This window comes from Rhodamnia argentea, chromosome 3 (genome assembly GCF_020921035.1).
Source record: "Rhodamnia argentea isolate NSW1041297 chromosome 3, ASM2092103v1, whole genome shotgun sequence".
NCBI classification, from domain to species: Eukaryota; Viridiplantae; Streptophyta; class Magnoliopsida; order Myrtales; family Myrtaceae; genus Rhodamnia; species Rhodamnia argentea.
This window is the reverse complement of record NC_063152.1, coordinates 20,870,323-20,886,141: the sequence shown is the minus strand read 5'-3', so window position 1 is coordinate 20,886,141 and position 15,819 is coordinate 20,870,323. Positions and strand designations below refer to the sequence as shown.

Genomic DNA, 15,819 nt, shown 5'->3' with positions numbered 1-15,819 from the left:
CTATTAGACAATTTGAAACCCGAGCATATTAGATGGCGCCCGACTTGGCCTAAGATCGTGGAGGCGCGCATTTCAAGTGTTGAAGATAACCCTATCCCCTTATTGGGATGTACTTGCGCCGTGGCGTACTACCCCATTCGAGTGGTGAGGCAATTTGGAGTTCTACAAGAGATACCACTGGATGTTTGTCCCGGGATCTTCTCATTTGATATGACACGAGGAAAGCTCACTAAGGAAACAAAGGAGTTGTATCGGGCCCGGATCAAGCTTATTCTTCACGCTTTGAAGAATTCCCCACTGCAACAAGTTGAATGGCCGGACTATTTGGACGACGAGATGAACATTCACGGGGCCTCCAAGGAGTATATCCAGAAGTTTAAGGAGTATCGCCAATCAACGGTCGAGCCATATATACCCGAGTGCGTATCTCCTCGAATTGAAGAGGTGGAGTCATATAAGCCGGAGTACATAGTACCGTACGTACCGGGAGTAGAGCCGTACATTCCCGAAGATCCAGAGCAGTGGATGTCAGAAGAAGGAGAAGACCCATACTTGTGGGATTCCGATGGATCAGAAGAGCAAGAAGAGTGGAAGCGTCCCCGACTTGGATAAATCCATTCTCCCATTTAGACTTTACATATTTGTTATCTTTTAGATGCTTTTGAACAATCCGGTTTGTAATAAATACATATTATTCCTTTTATGAGCATTTCATGCATACATATAGAAAAGTCAATTACCACGGATGAATGTCTCCAAATCCTTTAATATTTCCCATACTAATTTGATGTTCTGAAAACAGGTGAGTGATAAATACGAGGACTCGTAGCAAAACGCGCAAATTAAGGATGGAACAAGAAGAGCTCGCACCTCGTGTGGGTAATCCGGAAAATCAAATGAATATGATCGCCACAATGGTGGCGGAGATGAAGGCAATGATGATTGCAAGCCAGGGGAGATACCCCGTCGACCCTAATTCTCAAGCCCCTGCGGGGTCATCCGATGGAGCGAACGCTAATCCGGCGCCCGCCGCTAATCCCACTTTGAATCCGGAGAGCCGCTCTAAGGATCCTCCTATCGTGATAGATTTGGAAAAGAAGGAGAAACAGGTCCTCAAAATGGAAGAGGAGATCAAAAGGCTTGTTAAGATTGAAGAGTGTTTGGCGAGTCGTGGTTATGAACTCTCGAGGTTCGATAAGGTTGCACCGTTTGAAAAGATAGAGGTTCCCGCCGACTACAAGGAACCGGACTTTGTAAGAAGATATAATGGGACCGGATGTCCCAAGGCGCACTTGAAGTATTACTTGCGCCGAATGTCCCGGTTCTCCGATAACATCCCACTCTTGGTTAACACCTTCCAGGAAAGCCTATCTGGGGCAGCCCTGGCGTGGTTCATAGAATTGGAGCTAGAAAGGCTCGCCGATTGGGACAAACCGCGGCACGAGTTCCTTCGGCAATACAAGTTTAACACTTTGACCGCCCTCACTAGAGAGGACCTTCTGAGGACCGTGAAAGGAAAGAGCGAGGCCGTTCGCGCCTACGCCCAAAGATGGAGAACATTGGCGGTGCGGGTAAAACCGCCTGTCTCGGAAGAAGAATTGATAGACCTTTTCCTTAAGGCGCTTCCTTTTGAGTTTTTCGACAAGCTGAACACCTCTAGGTGTCGGACGTTTGCGCACCCGATCAAGGTGGCGTAACGCCACGAGTGGGCACTAAGAGAAAAGAAGATACCTGAGGCGCCTTTCAAACGCCAATACCCTTTGAAAGGGATAATAGGGAGCAAACTGGAGAAGTAGCTTTTGTCCCTAACCCGCCAAAGCCCAGAAATTTCTCGCCTTCAATCCCTACCCAAGGAACGTCCTCCTAGACCGCTTCCAAACCACCGGAATTCAGAAAAAAGAACCAAATTGTTTTCACCCCACTACCCCGACCCTTATCCAAATTGTTACCTATGCTGTTAGAGAATCGCTTAGTTGGAAAAGAGCCACCTAGAGCTCACCCGCCAAGATTTTCTGGGTATGATGAGATCCAGACGTGCATATACCATATGGGAGAAAGGGGACATAACGCGGACAACTGTCTCGCTCTCAAGTTCAAGGTGCAAGCATTGATCGATGGAAAAGTTCTAGAGTTTGATAAAGCTGAACCAAATGTGCAGCAGAACCCGCTACCCGAGCATCGCGAGGTGAACGCGATCTTTGGAGGTGAAGAGGAAGAGGTTCCGGAGTTCATAGTGGACATGAGTAAAATGCGGGATGTCTTGACATTGGCCTCGCAATACCCGGAAGGAGAGAGTATTTCCCGGGAGCAAAAGGAGGTTTGCTTAGAAAAGTTGATCAATCACGGCGTCATAGGAAAAATGGAAGATGTCGCTTTCAAGGGGACCTACGTGGCGGTGGACATGCTGTCCGAGGAGTTTGCGATGAAACCTACGAGGGGAGCTGTTTTGAAAATACCCTCGGGATATCCGATGAGCATCAATGACGGCCAAGAAATTGAAGAGATAGACGAATATGAAGTCCGTCTGGATAAAGCGCGCAGAGGTGATAGAAGATTTATGCAGAAGGCCCTAGAGAGAGGTGAAATAGTGGATAACCTTGGGGGAAGATAGTGGTGGTTACAACTTTAAAGTGCTATATTCGGCGCCCCCGAGTTTCTTTGTTGACTCGGGAGATGTAGTCCCCGATGGATGGGGTGGAATGGACGACCCCGAAAGTGAAGAATTTGTGGGAACGGTAGATGAAGCCAAAGACCAAGCAGTCCCTCGGGATGAACAGGAGAACCAAGAGGTCGATATGCGACTTTCTAATCTGGAGACGCATATACGTCATTTGACGACTATGGTAGCGGAATTATCGCAATTGATGGCCAAGAATGACGCCACAAGAATAGAAGAGAATATGCAGATTTTGGAAATGCGGCGGGCCATTGAGACACAAAACCGAAAGGTCGCCATATTGCAAGGGCAAGGAGATGATGTGTTGAGGAAAATGGATGAGCTGAAGGAGCTGATTACGCCACTTACTCAAGCAAGAAATGTTTCGCCCCAAGGCGTGAACCCGAGAGTGACCTTCCGCACGAAGTATAATGGCGCCGGGTGTCCTCCGGCGCATATCTCATACTATCTTCGCCAAATGGTTGGCCATCATGAGGAAGATGAAACGCCGATCCGGAATTTCGGACGTAGTCTGGCGGGCCTCGCACTAGCATGGTTTCGGTCAATCGATTTGGATTGGGTCCCAAGTTGGGAAGATTTATCGGAGCATTTCACACGCCACTTTGAAGCTGGAATTAGAGGTTATTTCACTAAGGCCAATTTGTTGAATATCGGGAAAGGTGAAGACGAGAGTTTTGAACTCTTCGCAAGGAGGTGGAAGAAACACGCTGTGATAGTACAACCGCCGCTGTCGGAGAGAGAAATGCTGGAGTTCGGACTGAAGTCACTTCCGACGGAATAATTTGACCGCATGTATGCATACACTTACTCATCATTCCAACATCCGGTGGAGATTGGTGTGAGAATTGAAGGGATTATTCTAAGAGTCAGAAGAGAAAGGCGGAGGGATCGGGATGAAGAAAATGCCACGCTGGTAAGGCCAGGTCCAGAACATAACCCCGAGGATGTTCATGAGGATGAAATGATCGGGATGGTAGATACCCCGATTCGTTTCGTGATTGATTTGAACAAAGTAGATAGCTGGGAGTTGGAAGCTTCTAGTTCGGAACAACCGTCATCACCAGAAAAGATCATGCCGGTGAAGATTAAGTTGCCGCCGGTTGAGGAGTATAATTCAAAGGCAGTGCATTGGGACTATGGAACGGGCGAGATCGACGCCATAATGAGATCGGGAAGATGTTATCCACCAAGAGAGGCGGATTCCGAAAAGAAAAACCCAACTGGAGAAGAAGTTGAGAAGTTGCAATCGGTCGTAAGGACCGGTGAATATGAGGTCGTTGACCAACCGCGGAAGATGCCTACACAGATTTCCTTATTAGATCTCTTCAAAAATTCCGAAAAGCATAAGAATGCCCTCCCGAAGGTGCTGGATGAGGTGCATGTTCCGGAAACAATTAACGAAGTTCAACTAGGGGACTTCGTAGGTGCTATCCTTTTGAAAGACCGGATATCCTTCTCGGATGAGGATTTTCCAAAAGAGGGGCGTGTCCACAACAGAGCTCTCTACATCGCCGTGAGGTGTCATGGAAAGGAGGTTCCTCATGTTCGATTGATAATGGCTCGCTTTTAACCTATGTCCTCGAGCACTTTGAGAAGCTTGGGGATCAATGAAGATTTTGTGAAGACATCCAAGGCCACCATCCGGTCATTTGACGGAGTCTCCAAGAATGTGGTAGGAGAGATTGAGCTGGACATTGACATTGGACCGGTGACTTTCTCTATACCGTTCCAAGTCTTGGATATTCCTAGCGCCTTCACCTTGCTCCCGGGAAGACCATGGATTCATGTGTCCGGGAGCGCACCTTCCTCCCCGCATCAAAAGTTAAAATTCGTGGTCAACGGCCAATTGATCACCGTCCATGGCGAGACAGGGCATCGAGTCACTTTAAAAGGGATGGTTCCATACATTGAACCCTCAAAGGAGGAGGAGCTGAGTTATCATACCTTCGACATTGTATCCGTCATGCACGTGTCACCGGATGCAAAGGTGGCTACACCAGAGCTTTCGAGACCCGCGACTATGGCGGGAAAAGTGCTACTCTCGAATGGATTTATTCCAGGTGCCGGATTAGGGAAGTACGGTCAAGGAATCCTTAACCCTCTGAATTTGAGCTCAAATGACCACAAGGTTGGTCCGGGTTATAATGGGATAGTGAAGAATAACACAGGTCGAGGCCGAGGTCGAAACAAGTGTTATGGAGACCGCGGACGCCATGGACACCAAGGTGGCCGTTTTATAGGCACCGACACATGGAAAGCTAGAGGAAAAATTTTCCTAAACCCCTTATTCGAGGTATTTTCTAAATGAGGCAAATGGCTGGAAGATGAGGACATCTCCGAGGATGCAGAGCCGGACTTATTCAACCCGTTCCTGGATAATCGGGTGAACGTGATAATTGAGTGGCCGGACGAAGATTTCCCCACCCCCGAGTAAAAGGCTCTTTCTAAACTTTATCTTTTAATGCATTTTGATTACTGCATTTGTTTTTGAAGCTTTTATTTGTTTTAGCACCCTTTGGGTCGCATAATGCGATCCAAGAAGTGCGGTACTGTATTACTCTTAGTTGCATTTATTAATGAAAATCATCACAAATTTGATTACGGACATGTGGAGCAACGGATTGGTCCGATGATGACAATTGATTCTACCATGAGACTTGAGGCCCGATCCGCCATATGATCTTGGGTTTTAAATAACTTTTGAGAACCAGGATGTCCGGAAGATCGTGGACTAGTTCTCCTTTCTTTGTCTAAAAATTGGAATTTGAAAAATGTCTTCATGATAAAAATCATGCAATCTTCAATTTTATCATCTTTGAATACTAACCTTTTATGGTGCATTTCGGGCATGTCATCCCACCCATACATAACAGGTTAATATGTGACTCAGATCAGCTCGATGATTATGCATGCGAAGTTGATATAGACGAGATTGATGTGAGCGATATCAAGAAAGAATGGGATTGTTTTGAAGAATCTAAACCCCCTATCTCTGAAGAACCCATTACTATTAATTTGGGAGATTCCGATTGCGTCAAGGAAGTGAAAATAGGAGGACACCCGTCCGCAGCGGATGTTTTAAGAATGACGGCATTGCTCAAGGAATATCAAGATATTTTTGCCTGGTCATATGCTGACATGCCGGGTCTAGATCGTGAAATTGTGGAGCATGCTCTGCCCACAAATCCTTCTTGCACACCAGTAAATCAATCACCCGGAAGAATGAATCCCGAACTGGCGGATAAGATCAAGGAAGAGGTGATGAAGCTCCTTAAGGTTGGATTTATCGAGGCTGTCCCATATGCTGATTGGGTCGCCAACATCGTACCAGTTAAGAAGAAGGACGGGAGAATTAGAATATGCGTGGATTATCGGGACTTGAACAAAGCTAGTCCCAAAGACGATTTTCCTCTACCGCACATTGATGTACTTGTCGACATTACCGCGGGCTTCGAATTATTCTCCTTTATGGATGGATTCTCGGGATATAATCAGATCATGCTAAGGGAAGAAGATAAGATCAAGACCTCATTCACTACACAATGGGGAACCTTTTGTTACAAGGTAATGCCCTTTGGATTGAAAAATGCAGGAGCAACATATCAAAGGGCTATGGTGACCCTTTTTCATGACATGATACATAAGGAGATTGAAGTCTATGTGGACGATATGATTGCCAAGTCCAAGGCTGGAGAAGACCATGTTAAGGTGCTGAAGAAATTATTTGATCGATTGAGAAAATACAAGCTCAAGCTGAATCCTGCGAAATGCGTATTTGGCGCAAGATCCGGAAAGCTGCTAGGATTTGTGGTGAGCAATCGTGGTATTGAAATTGACCCTTCCAAGATTAAAGCCATATGGGAAATAGGAACTCCCGCCACTGTCAAAGAAGTAAGGGGTCTACTGGGAAGATTGAATTATATATCCAGATTCATATCTCAACTATCAGAAACGGCGAAACCCTTTTTCAAGCTCCCGAAGAAAGGCGCGAAGGTCAAATGGGATGCAGAATGTCAACAAGCATTTGAGAAGATCAAGGAATATTTGGTACAACCCCAGATCTTGGTACCCCCTATCCCTAACGTTCCTTTAACTCTATATCCGACGGTTAATGATGAGTCCTTGGGAGCTTTGTTAGCTCAAACCAACCCCAAGGATCGTAAAGAGCGGGCCGTATATTATTTGAGCAAAAAGTTCACAACATCCGAAGCCAAATACCCAGCGGTGGAAAGGACTTGCGTAGCATTGGTCCGGGTCCTCCACGGATTGAGGCGGTATACGCTGCATTATCATATAAAACTGGTCACCGAGAATGACCCTATCAAATACCTTTTGGAGAAACCAACATTGTTAGGAAAAATGGCTAAATGGCAAATACTGCTTTTAGAGTTCGATATCAAAACCTCTCCCCAAAAGTCTGTCAAGGGAAGAGCAATTGCTGACATGCTAGCCGAGAATCCTCCTAAGGATGTTTTAGAGCAAAACAAGGGAGGTCAAATCCTGAACATATCCGAAGACAAATGGACAATGTATTTTGACGGCGCAGTGAACCTCACTGGATCGAGCATCGGGGCAGTTTTGATATCCCCCGAAGATCAACATTATCCAGTTTCAGCCAAATTGGTGTTTCCATGCACCAATAACATTTTTGAATATGAAGCCTGCATCTTGGGATTACAATTGGCCATATCATTAAAGGAGAAAAAGCTACTGGTATATGGAGATTCCATGCTAATCATTTTACAAACTCAAGGAGAGTGGAAAACAAAGGATCCCAAGCTTATTCCTTATCATAAGTACCTCGAGGAGCCGATCCAACATTTTGAGGTGATCACTTTTGAATATCCGACAAGAACTCGGAACCATTTCGCTGATGCTTTGGCCACATTATCAGCCATGTTACAAGTGCAAAATGGCCTTGAAATAGAGCCATTAAGGATTGACATTTTGGAGCAACCTGCATACTGCATGGTCATTGAAGAAGAACCCGATGAAGAACCGTGGTATCATGACATTAAGAATTATCTGCTGAAGGGCGAATTCTCGCAGGACAGTCAACCGGAAGATAAAAAGTATATCAGCAAGATAGCATCTAAATTTTTCCTCAGCGGACAGATCCTATAAAAGAGATTCTTTGACTCAGTCCTGCTGAGGTGCGTTAATTCCAAAGAAGCAAATCTCATTATGAAAGAGATTCATGAAGGGGAATGCGGACCGCATATGAATGGCCACCTCCTCGCTAAGAAGATCATGAGACTCGGGTATTATTGGATGACTATCGAGTCAGATTGCAACCAGCATGTTAGATCCTGTCATCAATGTTAGGTATACGGCGACAAGATAAATGCGCCACCAACCGAGCTACATCAAATGTCAGAACCATGGCCATTCCGTATGTAGGGAATCGATATGATCGGCCCTATCAACCCAAAGGCCTCCAACGGACATCGCTTTATTCTGGTGGCTATTGATTATTTCACCAAATGGATTGAAGCCGGCTCATATGCCAATGTCACTGCGAATAGTGTGGCTAAGTTCATCAAGCGAGATATCATCTCAAGATATGGAGTGCCAAGAGCCATCATTACAGACAATGGCTCAAATTTGAACAACAAGGTGGTCGATCACCTATTAGAACAATTTAAGGTACGACACCTTAATTCTTCACCTTACCGCCCACAAATGAATGGAGCCGTGGAAGCGGCAAACAAGAACATCAAGAAGATATTGGCCAAAACTGCTGAGAAATATCGAGACCGGCATGAGAGATTGCCATATGCTCTTATGGCTTATCGAACTTCAATACGTACTTCAACCGGGGCAACTCCCTACTCTTTGGTATACGGTATGGAAGTAGTCCTACCGGTGGAGGTGGAAATCCCCTCTTTAAGGATCTTGTCTCAAGTTGAGCTCACAGAAGATGAGTGGAACCGGCAGAGACATGAACAATTAAATTTGATTGATGAAAAACGATTGAAGGCTATCTGTCATGGTCAAAGCTACCGGAAGAAAGTGGCCAGAGCTTTTAACAAGAATGTCAGGCCTAGAAATTTTGAAGCGGGGATGCCGATTGTGAAGAAGATGCTCCCAAATGCCCAACACCCAGGAGGCAAGTTTACGCCAAATTATGAAGGGCCCTACGTGATTCAGAAGTGTTGACACCTGAATTTTTAATCGATTTTCCTTTAGTTTTATTTTCCAAAATTCACCAAAAATTCACAAAAAAAAAAAAAAAATCAAAAAAATCAAAAAAATCAAAAATCAATATTGGAAGCCTTGGCCAAGCTTAAGGAACCAATTTGGAACAAAAAATAATTTTTCATATTTTTTCGCATTTTTTTTTATTTTCGAAAATAGCAAAATACTTGAAAAATTCATAAAAAATACTTTTCGAGGTCGCAAAAATACAAAAAAAACGTCCAATATTTTTCTTTTAATTCCCTTTTAATATTGACCTCAAGAAAAATCAAAAATTGAGTTCAATTTTAGGTGTTTCTTCATAACGCCTAAGGTTGAATTTGCATAAAAAATACCAATTGAGTCTTTTTATTTGCAAATTTTGCACATTTAGAGTCTAGACATTCAATTGCAATCCCTTTGAACTTCAATTTGATTAATTGCACCATCAATTGCATGAATTGCATGAATTAGGCCAAATCCCCAAAAATTTTGCAATTAAGTCCCTCAATTTTGCAATTTTTGAAATTACTTTCAATTGAGGAACTTTCTATACACAATTGGACCACCCCTAGGGTTTTGACATATTCTGAATCGATTGGGATGGGTATCATAGTCCAATTTGATCGAATTGACACTCAATTGAACTTTTCCCCAATTTGCCGATTTAGAAAAATTTGGGGATTTCATATAAATTGATGGGAAATTTTGGGCAAAAACACATTTCTAGACAATATTCAGGGTCCTAAGCCCAATTTTGAGTTTTAATTGCAAAAATTCCCATTAAAGTTGGACTAATTTTGAAAATTGCACGTCCGAACCGGTTCGGACCGGTTTGATCGCCGGTCGGACCGGTCGAACCGGTCCCGAATAGTGCTTCTTCTTCCTCGCGCGGTCATCCCATTTTGCAGAATTGAAGATGGATTTTGATCAACAAATTGAAGGTCGATTTGTGCCTAATCAATCCAATTGACTTAGGGTTTTTGTGTATCAGGTCAATGTGCGTCGAATGCCGTCGACGGCACGGCCAATGGTCGCCGGAGGTGGCCGGAATCGATAGTCAAAGGCGCCGGCGTCCGAAAGTCAACAAATCCCCAAACCGTGTCCAATTTACGCTCGTCTGTGGCAAATTTGAGGTCTAACGGACGAGGACGGAATCCTAACCGATTCCGTCACCGTCCGGCGACCATTTGGCACGTGTTGCCACGTGCGAAGCATCACCGACTCAAGCTCCGGTGCGCGCCCAAAATTCAAAACCAAGTATAAATAGCCCGAGGAAGATTCCGGATGAAGAGGTTCATTTGGTGCTCACTCACGAACGGAATAGAGAGAGAAAGAGAGAGAAGTAGAGAGAGAGACTCCCGCGTGAAGCTTTCGCCGGAGCTCCAAGCTTGGGCTCGCAAGCTGCTCGGCCGGCCACCACGAGACCAAATCGAGGCACTGGACCACCGCTGGAAGCTTCCTTGGACTTCTAGAAAGCGATCGCCACCAATCTCGCCGCCGGAGACCGCCCGAAACGGCAAGGTGAGCTCTCGATCTCTTCACTGCTCGATCATGGCACCTCATTATCCCGAGCATGATTATTGAAATTGATGTGTGCCTTTTACCTTGAGAACCTCACTAACAATGATCGCATCCTTTTTCTGCATTGATTTCGCCCGAGTCACCCGAATCAAACCTCCAATATTTCGCGATTCGGCCGACCTTCGGCCGGACAAATCTGGCAACTCCGGGCTCGATCGGAGCCCGAGGTAAGTATTTCTAACTTGATTCATGCGTGTTTGAAGCTTAGATTTGATTGTTATGATCTGGTTTGCACGTTTGAACTTGGTGATGCCGTGATCGTGCGAGTTCGATTTGTGGTGATTCTATGCACGAAATCATGTGATTCCGAGATATGTTAATCTAGAGGTCGAAAGGAGTCGATCGCCGTTGGTTTGAGACCTTTCCGGCGAGATCTCACCGTTGGATCTCACCGGAGAGCTCTCGGCCGTCTGTTTGTTGTCGTCGCAAGGTAGGAGATGAAGGTGACGTGGCCGGTCAGAGTGGTCAAAGTCTGACGTGTCGAGTTCTCATAGGTCCGGCTCGCGCCGAGTCGGCCTTGGCCGTTGGCGCGGTTGAGCGACTCGGCCTTGATCCAACGGCCGAGATAATTAGGGAAATTTGATTCTCAGCCGTTGGATCGTCTTTTTATTTTCTGAAATTTCGTTTATTAGGTAGAAAAATAGAAAATGCAGAAATGGTGTCGTTTGTTGTAGATGTTGCGACGTCGTTTTAGGTAGATTAGAAACGAACGGTTAGGATCGGACCTAGGATTAATCACGGCCGTTCAGTATCTTAATCAATGCGTCGTCGTTTCGTGTAAGATGGCTGAAGCGTCGTCGTTTAGTAGTATAGGCGAATCAACGGCTCGGATCGAGCCATAGATTAGATCTCGGCCGTCCTTTTGAAGAGTGATGCGGCGTCGTTTAGTTTAATAGGCTTCGACGGTTGAGATGAAGTCTTGAGATTTAATCCTGGCCGCCCATTTGATGTTGAGAAGCGGCGTCGTTTTAATGAGATAGAGCCAACGGTCCGGATGGATTTCAGAATAGATCTTGGCCGTCCGTTTCTTTTTAGTATATTCAGATATTAGGATTTAATATTGGAAAATACAAAAATAAATAGGATAAATATATATACGGTGTCGTTTGTACGTATAACGGGTTTGTGAGCGGTCGGACCGGGTTGACCGGTCGTTGACCGGGTTGACCCGGTCCGGTTTATTAATAAAAAAATAATAAAAAATAAAAAAATTTCCAAAAATTCAAAAAAAATTGTAAAAATACTTAGAAAATTCATAAAAATTCCCAGATTTTCATAAAAAAATTCTAAAAATTCCTAGAACGATTCGGGACTCATAAAGTCTGGATCAAAAATTTTTGAGACTTCAAGGGTCGATTAATTTCGATCCGGAAAATTCCCAATATTTTTGAAAAATAAATAAAAATTCCAAAAAATAGAAAAATTAGAAAAAATTCAAGAAAATCACAAAAAAATGAGAAATGGCCACATTCAACTGGCCAAATCGAAATTTTGTGATTTTCGGGTCCTAAACCCCAAAAATGACCATTCTACCCTTCCGGGCCATTCGCCCCAAATTTTTACCCAAATCACCTCGACACCCAAATTTGATTTTTGTATGGGCCGATAGGGCCATTTTAGACATATCGAACCTTGATTGATTGATTTGATCGATTGTAATGATTTTGATTGTGCATTAATTTTTCTGATTGTGATTGATTAGGATAGAAAATTCCCATCCGCATGAAAACTTAGAATTGTTAGGGCCTACCTCACCCGATATTACATCTGTATGAATTCTTAGGTTAGAAAAACAATCAACATCGGTAACCGAAAGGGCGTCAAATATGAAATTTGGCGTAACCAAGTCCCCGAACCCAAAATCTCCGGTTTTCGCGGAACCGAACGGTTTCTCCCGACCGCTCGATAAGGTTTTCCGATCGTACCTTCCAATAAATCGATCGGTGGCGACTCCAAAATTGCATGTACACATCGCACATGCCACCCGACCACACAAGGTCAATTCCGATATTTGAAAAATTTTACCCGACATCGCGATTCGAGTAATGGGTCTTGGGAGAGACCCGCGATCCCATAAAATATAATATATATAAAAGGGAGGATCGGCTCGTTAACCCTATTCGCCCCCGCCGGAACCTAAACGATCCGGACCGACGGAGAGGGTCGCGACAAGAAGGTCTTATCCGGGGGAGCTCTTATACTTGTAAACATGGATGGAGAAGAATTGGCAAGTCCGGTAAAATGCGACGCCGTGAAGAGATATTATCCTTGAAATAAAATTGAGCTTCGGAGCGATTGATGAGCAGATCTGAGTCACATAAAATTTTGCATTCGCATGACATTTGCATACGTTTGTATTTTGCAGGTGAACTGGGAATCACGAAGAACCTTGCAGAGGAACAAGAATTGACATCCGAAGGAGACAAGAGAAGTCGCTTCAAGATTTGAAATTTTGAATGTCTTTGAACTAATTGATTCCTTTTGTTTTTACAGGAAACGGGAGTCAACATCCGAAGGAGACAGGAGGAAGTCGCTTCGGGATTTGAAATTTTGAATGTGATCGGAAATTTTGAACATCTTTGAACTAATTGATTCCTTTTGTTTTTACAGGAAACGGGAGTCAACGTCCGAAGGAGACAAGAAGAAATCGCTTCGGAACTTAAAATTTTGAATATCTTAAACTGATTGTTTCCTTTTGTTTTTACAGGGGACAGAAGCCAATATTTGAAGAAGACAGGTTTGAGGTTCTCTTCTTTACAAAGTATTTTCATACACTGTCATGCTTAAAAATTTAAAAATTTTGGATTCGTGAAGCTACAAGGCCCTTTCAAAGAGACATTCATTACAAGTTTCAGAAATATCTTTTGAATATATCTCTTGATGAGAACATTTTGCAAATGATGAATTTTGATGAAAACGCCATGAGTTTCTATATAAGGGCATGTTTTGAAAGTTTTTCAAAAGAATGATCCTTTAGATGAAAAGAGGCAAACATTGTCCTTAAACACGTCCTTGATACACTCGAGTGATGAGTGAGAGTGATAGAGCGAAAGAGCTTAATCTCGGGACGTAGGAATCATTCGCGGTGATTACATGGATTGAAATGATGAAAGGCATTTCCATTTCAAAATTATCCATACACATTTATATCCCTTGATAACCAATCCGAGCCAAAAGGGAGAATTTTATGAATATAACCCTGTCAAGAACCACCCCACACTGGGGGCATATTTGGAGGTTCATTAGATGATTCTTTGGAGAAAAGATCGGGTAAGAGTTTATTGTGCTAACCTGCATCAATCTTTTTGTGATAGCTTCAGGTGATTTACGGCAGAGACTTGGAACACCTCAAAGTGAAGAAAAGCATTTCATTTCTATATCCCTAAACACTTATCCTTTGAAGAGCCAATTTGAGCCATTGAATATTCATTTCTAAACCCTTGTTGGTGATCACCTCCCCACACTGGGGCAAACAAAGGAATAACCAGCAATGAGACAAAAAGCATGATCGGAAGAATTTCTGATCTTGGTCTCCAAAAGAGCCAGCCAATGCAAAGAATGATGAAAAATGAAAGGGTTAGAAAAAGCAAAGCGCCTGGTAAAAGCAAGGCCGAAGCCCATGAAAAGAGCACCCCGAAAAGGGGCAAATCCTGAAGAAAAATCATCAAGATGAAAAGAGGGAAATCCTCAAAATCAATTGGAAAAAGAATGATCGTGAATCTTCCGCAAAAGGCAAATGAATGCTGAAAAATGTCAAGGTGATCACCAAAAGTTCACCCCTCTTTTGAAAATATGGTCATTCTTAAAGAGCCCACCTTGAGCCAAGATACAACCTGTCACCAAAACTTTTCAGATCTAAGAGGTGTTTCAGGTGGATGCAAGAAATCATATAGGAAGCTACCGCTTAAAGAGGTAAGTACAATCCCGCCTTATCATGACTTCGGGGTTCTTGACTTGTAGACCCGAAGAAGCTATTGTTGATCAAAATTCATTTCTAAACCTTAAATTGAATATCCTTTGAGAAGCCTTTGACCCGGCCCGAATTACGGTCCCTTTTAAAATGCCTTCTACGATTAGTCAGAATGCATGCATCTCGAATGATCCCGAAACCTCAAGGTTAGGTTTCCCGTGAGCGGATTTGAATATTGAGAAAAGCCTTCCCAAATGGTGAGAAGCCCTCTTGGATGAAGGAAAACTCTTTTGAAAAACTTTTAAAACAACCTTTTTGTAGAACACTCATGATGTGTTATTCAAAATCCATCCTCGATAGAAATTTGAGCTTGTGATTGGATACATTTCCTTCGCAAATACATTTTGAAAATTTGTCTAAGAATTCTTAAGCTTCTTCCCAGGACTTAGAATTGTCATTCTAATGATGTTTGATTGAACTTTCTGCAGGTTCCTTGGTGATCTCAAATCTTCGTAAAAGTTACATTGTAAAGATTTGACCAACTTGGATTTTCTGCGGGTCTTCCGGTATCCCCGGGTCCTTAGATCTGCTTTTTAGAAATTTGAAATAGGGTTTGAGCTTTGTAGGTACACTAGTCAACCTAGGTCCTCAGATGGCACCCTCTTAGACGGTGAGTAGCTGCATAAACGAAAGCCGATATGCTTTTTAGAAAATTTGAAATAGGGTTTGAGCTCTGTAGGTACACTAGTCAACCTAGGTCCTCGGATGGCACCCTCTCGGACGGTGAGTAGCTGCATAGACGAAAGCCGATCTGCTTTTTGGAAAATTTGAAATAGGGTTTGAGCTCAGTAGGTACACTAGTCAACCTATGTCCTCAGATGGCACCCTCTCGGATGGTGAGTAGCTGCATAGACGAAAGCCTATCTCGCTTTTTAGAAAATTTGAAATAGGGTTTGAGCTCCGTAGGTACACTAGTCAACCTAGGTCCTCGGATGGCACCCTCTCGGACGGTGAGTAGCTGCATAGATGAAAGCCGATCTGCTTTTTAGAAAATTTGAAATAGGGTTTGAGCTCCGTAGGTACACTAGTCAACCTAGGTCCTCGAATGGCACCCTCTCGGACGGTGAGTAGCTGCATAGACGAAAGCCGATCTGCTTTTTAGAAAATTTGAAATAGGGTTTGAGCTCCGTAGGTACACTAGTCAACCTAGGTCCTCATATGGCACCCTCTCGGACGGTGAGTAGCTGCATAGACGAAAGCCGATCTGCTTTTTAGAAAATTTGAAATAGGGTTTGAGCTTCAGTAGGTACACTAGTCAACCTAGGTCCTCAGATGGCACCCTTCCGGGCGGTGAGTAGCTGCATAGACGAAAGCCGATCTGCGTTTTAGATGGTGAGTCCCCGCATGGAGGATAGCCAATCTCTTTTAAATAAGTGAAACCCCTTTGTTACGAGGGTGAACCTCCCTTTCA

The 15,819-nt window shown here is 43.8% G+C and overlaps 1 pseudogene; it reads left to right on the top strand.

Moving 5' to 3' along the window:
- The first annotated feature begins 6,040 nt into the window (after nt 1–6,040).
- LOC125314510 lies at nt 6,041–12,698 on the top strand (annotated as a pseudogene).
- Nucleotides 12,699–15,819: the final 3,121 nt, after the last annotated feature.